The sequence below is a fragment of the Octodon degus genome, unplaced genomic scaffold (assembly GCF_000260255.1).
Source record: "Octodon degus isolate 3935 unplaced genomic scaffold, OctDeg1.0 scaffold00045, whole genome shotgun sequence".
Classification (NCBI taxonomy): domain Eukaryota; kingdom Metazoa; phylum Chordata; class Mammalia; order Rodentia; family Octodontidae; genus Octodon; species Octodon degus.
The window spans coordinates 11,921,541-11,929,513 of NW_004524621.1; positions in this window are offsets into that span (position 1 = coordinate 11,921,541).

Consider the following 7,973-nt stretch of genomic DNA (forward strand, 5'->3'; position numbering starts at 1 on the left):
TTTTTGGATGCTATTGTGAAGGATGTTGTTTCTCTCTCAGTGAGTTTGCTATCTGTGTAGAGGAATGCTATTGATTTTTGGGAGTTGACTTTGTATCCTGCTATGCTACTGAGTTCATTCTTTTAATTCTAGGAGCTTCTTAGTGGACTTTTATGGGTCTTCCAAGTAGGGTATCATGTCATCTGCAAATAATGACAGTTTAATTTGTTCTTTACATATCCTTATTCATTTTATTTATCTCTCTTGTCTAATGGCTCTAGCTAATTATTCCAGAACTATATTGAACAGGAATGGTGATAGAGGGCATCCTTGTCTTGTACCTGATTTAAGAGTAAAAGCTTTCATTTTTCTCCATTTAGTATTACATTGGCAGTTGATTTGTCATAGATGGCTTTTATCAGATTGAGCTTTAGGCCATATATTCCAATTTTCTGTAGGGCTTTAATCATGAATAAGTGTTGGACGTTGTCAAAAGCCTTTTCTGCATCTATTGAGATGATCATGTGGTTTTTTGTCTTGGCTTTGTTGATATAGTGCATGACATTTATAGATTTACATATGTTGAACCATCCTTGCATCTCTGGAGTGAATCCTACCTGATTGTGGTATATAATCTTCTTGGTGATTTGCTGCATTCTATTTTCTAGTGTTTTATTGAGAATTTTTGCATCCATGTTCATGAGGGAGACTGGCCTACAATTCTCTTTTTTGTTTGGATCTTTCTCTGGTTTTGATGTCAGTATAATACTTGCCACCAGGAACTATTTTGGGACTAATGCTTCCTTTTCAATTTCATTGAAGAGTTTGAGGAGTATTGGGATTAAATCTTCTGTAAATTTCTTGTAGAATTCAGCTGTGAATCCATCAGGATTTGGGCTTTTCTATGTTGGTGATTTTTTATTACATTTTCAGTTTCATTGGCTGATATGGGTTTATTCAGTTTTTATATCTTCTTGATTCAGTTTTTGGCAATTAGTACCTATCTAGGAACCTGTCCATTTCTTCTGTGTCTTCGATCCTGTGACAGTAAAGATTTTCAAAATAGTTATTGATGATCTTTTAAATTTCCACAGGATCTGTAGCAATTTTGTACTTTTCACTCCTTATTGCTTGAATTTGAGTTTTTCTTTCCTCTTTTTGAGGAGGTTGGCTAGGGGTTTATCAATTTTATTTACTCTTTCAAAGAACCAGCTTTTGGATTCACTAATTCTTTGTATTGTTTTCTTTGTCTCAATTGCATTAATTTCTGCTCTAATGTTTATGATTTCCTCCCATCTTTGGGCTTTGGGCTTGCTTTGCTCTTCTTCTTCTAGAATCTTGAGGTGCAACATTAGGGTGTCTATTTGTTCTCTCTCTGTTATCCTAATGTGTGAGTCCGCCACTACAAATTTCCCTCTGAGAACTGCTTTCACAGCGTCCCACAAATTCTGGTAACTTGTGTTTGAATTTTCACTGGATTGTAGATATTGTTTAATTTCTTCTTTAATTTCATCCATAACCCACTGTTTGCTGAGGAAGGCATTATTTAATTTTTGTGGTGTCTTTTGTCATTAATTTCCAGTTTGACTGTACTGTGGTCAGATAATATGCATGGGATAATTTCTGTTTTCTTGCATATACTTAAGCATGATCTATGGACTAGTATGTGGTCTATTTTAGAAAATGATCCATGTGCAGCTGAGAAAAATGTGTATTCAGCTGTGTTTGGGTGGAACACTCTGTATATGTCCACAAGTCCATTTGCTCAAAGGTTTGGTTTGGTTCTGCTACCTCTTTACTAACTTTTGTCTGTTTGACCTATCTTTTTGAGATAAAAGAGTGTTATGGTCCCCTTTTAAGATTGTGATATTGGTTATTAGATATTTCATGTCCTTTAAAATTTGTCTTATATAGTTATGTGCTCCTGTACTTGTTGCATACATATTTATGATTGTTATCTCTTCCTCTTGAATTTTTCCCCTAATCAGTGTACAGTGACCTTCTTTATCTCATTTGATCATTCTTGGTTTGAAGTTCAGATTGTCTGCAAACAGAATAGCTACTCCTGGTTTTTTCTGAGGTCCTAGAGCATGTAGTATTGTTTTCCATCCTTTGATTGTTGACCTATGAATTTCTTTATGAATTAAATGTATTTCTTGTATGCAGTATATTGTTGGGTTTTGTTTCTTAATCCATTCTGCCAGTCTATTTCTTTTAATTGGTGAATTGAGTCCATTTACATTGGTGGTTATAATTGATATGTAATGGCTTAGGTTTGTCATGTTATTATCCTGCTGTTGATTCCCTACTTTTATCTTGTGTTTAATAGTTTGCCATGTTTGGTGGGTTCTTTCAGTTGTTGTTCTTGGAATTGTGGATATTTTGATCCCTTTCTAGATTATCTTTTAGTACTCTGTGTTGGGTTAGTTTGGTCATCATGAATTTCTTTAGTTGTTCTTTGTCATGGAAGTATTTCACTTCTCCATTAAACTTTAAAAAGGGTTTTTCAGGGTATATCAGTCTGGGTTAGAATTTATTTTCTTGTAGGATTTGAAGTACTTCACTCCATGCTCTCTTGACTTAATGGTTTGTGAGGAGAAATCTGCCATTATTCTGATGGGTTTTCCTTTAGATGTGATATGTTTCTTTTCTCTAGTGACTTTTAGTATGTTGTTCTTGCTGGGATCTTGATTATTATATGTTTTGGTGTAGTTTTAATTGGGTTAATATTATTTGGAGTTCCATATGCCTCCGTTACCTGAATTTCAGATTGTTTTCCCATATTTGGGAAATTCTCTGCTATTATTCTGTCCATATTATTTGTATGTCATTTCTGTTGCCTCCTTTCCCACTGATGCCTCTTAGTCTTATGTTGTTCATCTTATTTTTTTAAACTTTTTAATAGATTGCAAATTGAAAATAAATTATTTTGTTATTCATCTTTGTATCACCTTGCAGCTGTTCAATTATTATTTCCTGGAGTCTACTTATTTTAAAGTGATCTTTCCTTACCTTTCACTTTCTGTCTTCAAGGTCTGAAAGTCTATCTTCACTTTCATTCAAACAGCTTTGCCAGCTTTTAATGGAATTTTTAATTTCTTGAATATCTCTTTCACTAATTCACTGATTTCTTTCCTGTATTGTTTATTCAAGGTTTCCATCATTTTTCTATTCTCCTTTTTTTAAAATCAGTGTCTTATTTAGAAACTCTTAGTAACTCTTTCATTGTGTATCATTTCTTTTTTTTACCTGTGAGATTATTTCTGATCTCCATACTCTTATTATTTCCTCTATGCTCTTCTGCAGTTGTTTCTTTACTTCAGTTGCTATTATTTCAGAGATTTCAGGCGTGTGGTTTCCAACTTCTTTTATGCTGATGTCTCCTGGGTTTGTTCTGGGTGGGCTCAGGGCCTGAGAATGCATTTTGTTCTTTCTTTTTGTCATTTTCTATTTCAGAGAGAACTCTTTATTTCAATTTCTGTGATACCTTTTTGTGAAAGTTTGATAGTAGCTGGCTGTATCACTGCAGTCACACCCTGTCTATAAAGACCTTGTTTTTTAGGTATCTCTCCTGTGTCAGATTCTTGTTTTGTGTGACCGAAAATTTTGCCTTCTCTATTGAGAGTGAGATATTGGTTTCTGTTTGGCACTGTCCTTTGTCCTTCAGAATAGAGCTTTGGTGAGGTTATTACCCAAGCACCTCCAGATTTTAATACCAAGGAAAACATGTGGTGAAGGTAGATATGGTTTCCTATTTACAGTAGTACAATTAGCAATACTAATAATAGCTAGTGAGATTTAGAAATTGACAAACTTTTGTAACTAATAAGTTTGTAATTTAGACCATAGGAGCAAATATTATAGCTGTATAACAAAGCAGATCTTAAACTGGGAATTTGTATTTAAATTAGTTCCCCTGAGTTCTGTCTGGGTACCTCCCCTTTATACACCTGGAGTCTTCCAGGCAGGCTAGCTTACCCCAATTTCCTGCTTCCACATCTGTGCCACAAGGGTGCTCCTGTAGTTATGAGCCTCAGTTTGGGCTCGGGGCCCAGCAATATGCCTCAGCTCACTGGGTCTAGATCTATTGGTCTCTAACTCATCTGGTGGGACCTGACTTGGGTCTGGTTGCTGTGTTCAGCTCCTTTCAGCTGAGCTCAGTCCCAGTGGACCACCAGGCCCCACTGGGTGCTGGTCTTGAGGCTCCTTCCCAGTAGGCCCACTGAGGTGGAGTAGGCCCTCTGGGTCCTGCTGACTGCTCATCCCACAGCTCCTTCCTGGTTACATTTTTAAATTATTAATTTAACATTTTCTGAGAATTAAGTTTCATATTTTTAGTGTTTAAATTTCCCTTTCATTCATTCCTGCTCTAATATTTATTATTTTCTTTTTTCTGTTTGCTTTAAGTTTAGCTTGTTCTTCTTTTTCTAATTTCATAAAATGGAAAGCTAGGTTATGAAGTTGACATCTGTAGGGGTTTTTTATAGTGCACAAGATCAAATCCAGGGTCTCACACAGGCTGAGCCAATTTTTTACCATCTCCAGTCCAAGAACTTTCTTCTTTTTTAACATGTGTTTATAGTTGTAAACTCCCCTGCAACCATTTCTTTTGCTGCATTCCATAAGTCTTGGTAATTGTGTTTTTCTTTTCAGATGACTCAAGATATTTTGTAATTTCCCTTATGATTTTTGATTCATTAGTTACTTAGGACTTGCTTATTTCTACATATTTATCAATTTCCCAAATTTCCTTCTCATACTGACTTTTAATTTCATTTAATTGTAATCAGACAGTTTACTTTGTACAATGTCAATCACTTTAAATTTATTCAGGCTTAGTCAATGACTTAACTTTTTCCATCTCCTTTCTGCCCTTCTTCTCCACTCCTTCCATCTCTTTCTTAGTTCCCTTCACCTTTGAGAAACATCTTTCTCCATACTTCCTATTGTCTACCTTTCATTCTGACCCTTATTTATACTTTAGGATTTTCATATAAGAGAAGCCATGTGATATTTAAGCTTCTATATCTGAATTATTTCACTTAACATTATGATCTCAGAGTACATCCACTTTTCTAAAATGACTCATTTATCTTAAAACAGAAGATTTTGAATGTATTCAAATAAAAATTATATAAAAGTGTAAGCTGAGGAACAGGCAAATGAAATGAATTTGATCATTACCCAGGGTATTCATGAACCAAAACACTACAATGTACCTATAATGTATATATGTGTAGCTGTGTGTCCAAAAAAGAAGGATTTTTTGACTTAGTATTTAGTATTTTTTCCATAATTTTATTGAGACAAATAGCAATGAGACAGTTTCAAATCAAATTGGTAGGACAGTTTCAATAATTAACACATTGCATACTCTCTTCCTAGTGGATATTTGCTGTACAAGATGCAAACATGATATCCTATTTACAAACACTATTAGAACAAATCCCTCTATTCATTAACAGAATGTAACTATATATCTATCATTTTGAATACACAGATACAAAATGGACATTCATTTGTATACCCTTTTTTTGTTAAGTTCCGTTATTTGAATATTATAGGTGTGCTAACTCAGCAAAATATTCTAAAAGAGTCCAGTAGTCCATAATAGTATTGAGTCTTCCGCTTGACTGGCAGTGTCAGAAATTATTGACCTGAGTCCCCTACAGCTCAACATAACAGCATGGTTTTACTTCTTATACTTCGTTTTTATACTTTTCTGCTGGATGGTTAAGACCAAGATAAAGCAAGACCTATGCAACAAGAGTGGTAGCTTTTGGATCTGATAAGGTCAGTCAAATCTCCTCAGGATTTATCCTGAGATCCTGTACCTCAGATTGTAGATCCTTTGTCAGTGTCAGCCATGTGGATGAGTCACAGCAATTGCTTGGCCAATGTGAAAAGAGGGATTCTTATTTGACAGATTTTTTTCTTCTTGTATAGTAGTTCCCCTTAATCTAGTTTCATTTTTTATGGCTTCAACTACCCATGGACAACCATTATCTGAAACTATTAAATGGAAAGTTCCAGATATAAATAATTCATAAGTTGTAATTCCACACGTTTTGAGTAGTATGATGAAATCTTATACCTTCTCACCTGTCTTATCTAGGACATGAATCATCCCTTTGTCCAGCATATCCACTCTGTGTACTCTACATATTCATTAGTCACCTAGGGGCAGTCTTGGTTATCAAACTAACTTTTGAAATATTGCAGTTCTTGCATTTAAATGCCTACACAACACAGTGTCTACATCATTCATTTCACTTCACCTCATTGTGTAGCCTTTAATATAATCATTTCATCATAAAAGAGTAAGTACAAAACAGTAAAATATTTAGAGAAAGGAGAAAAAATATTCACATAACTTCTATTCTATTATTAACTGTTGCTGTTGATCTTTTACTGTGCCCAATAAGTGAAACAATATCATAGATTATATGTATAGGAAAAATCATAGCGAACAGGGGATTCAGTACTGTCTACCCTTTCAGGCATCAATTGGAGGTCTTGGAACACATCTCATGCAGATAAGGAGGAACAACTATATTTTAAATATGGTATCCGGTTGCCTTCTGCATTCCATTGTTTCTGACAAGAGATTATCTGTTAATCTTCCTGGGGCTCTTTTGTATATAATGAATTTTCTCTTTCAACTTTTGTCTTTCAATATTTTGACTGTGTTGTGTCTGGATCTCTTTGTGCCTAGCCTACTTAGAGTTCATTAAGCATTTTATTATATATTTTTCATCAGCTTTGGGATGTTTTCAGTTATTTCTTTGAACATTTTTTCTTTCTTTTCTATCTTTCCACTACTTATATATTGTTGTGGTAAAAGTTGCCCTGTATTTATCTGAGGCTATGCTCATTTTTAAAATTATTTTCTCTCTCTCCTTCAAACTATATAATTTTTATTAATCTACCAAATCCAATAATTCTTTCTTCTGCCTATTTAAGTCTAATACTTACCCCCTCTAGCAAATTTTTCCTTCAGTCATTATACTTTTCAACTCCAAATTTTTTTCCTTTTTTCAAAAATTCCACTTCTTTCCCAGATTTCCAGGTCTTACTTTATAATTTCTATTCCCGTATCGATGCCCCCTATTTGATGAGGATTGCCTTCCCATATTCTTTAGGTTCAGTTTCCTTTAGTTTGAGGGGGTTGTTTTTATTTTTGTTTTATTGAGACAGGGTCTTCTTATATAATATAGGCTGTCCTTAAACTCACTTATGTGTCCCAGGCTGGTCTCAAAATCACAGTGATCCTCCTCCCTCTGCCTCCCGAATGCTAGGATTACAGACATGCCCCAAAATGCCCAACTCCTTTAGTTCTCTGAACAAATTTATGATATCTGGTGTGTGTGTTTGTGTGTGTGTGTGTGTGTGTGTGTGTGTGTGTTACTGGGGATTGAACTCAGGGCCTTCATATGGAAACACACACACACACCTTTTTTATTTTTTATTTTGAGGCAGGTTCTCACTAAGTTACTAAATTCTCCAGGCTGGCCTTGAACTTGTAATCTGTGTGATCCCCAGAAGAATGCTGGGATTTTAGGCATGTCCCACCACATTTGACTATACTAGGTTCATGGGGTGGCACATGCCTATAATGACAATATTTAGAAAGCCGAAGCATGAAAATTGCTATGAATTCAAGGCAAGCCTGGGCTACATAGTAAAATTCTTTTTTTTATGGTACTGGGAATCCGACTCAAGACCTTGTGCTTACCAAGTAGGTACTGTGCTGCTGAGCTATATCACTGGCTACATCGTGAGATTCCGTCTTAAAAATCCAACATGATGGGAGCGCCCGGCTCGGTTAGAAGCAGAGGCGGCGAGACGGCAGGAGACGACCCAGGCTGCGGGATCCTGAACAGACCCAGAGCGTAGGCCAGCGAGTGAGTGAGACTTCCCGGGCCGGGGGATCCTCTTTTGAACCAGGCTGCAGGCCCAGCAGGGAACCCTTCAGCAGAACTCCCTGCAAGGAG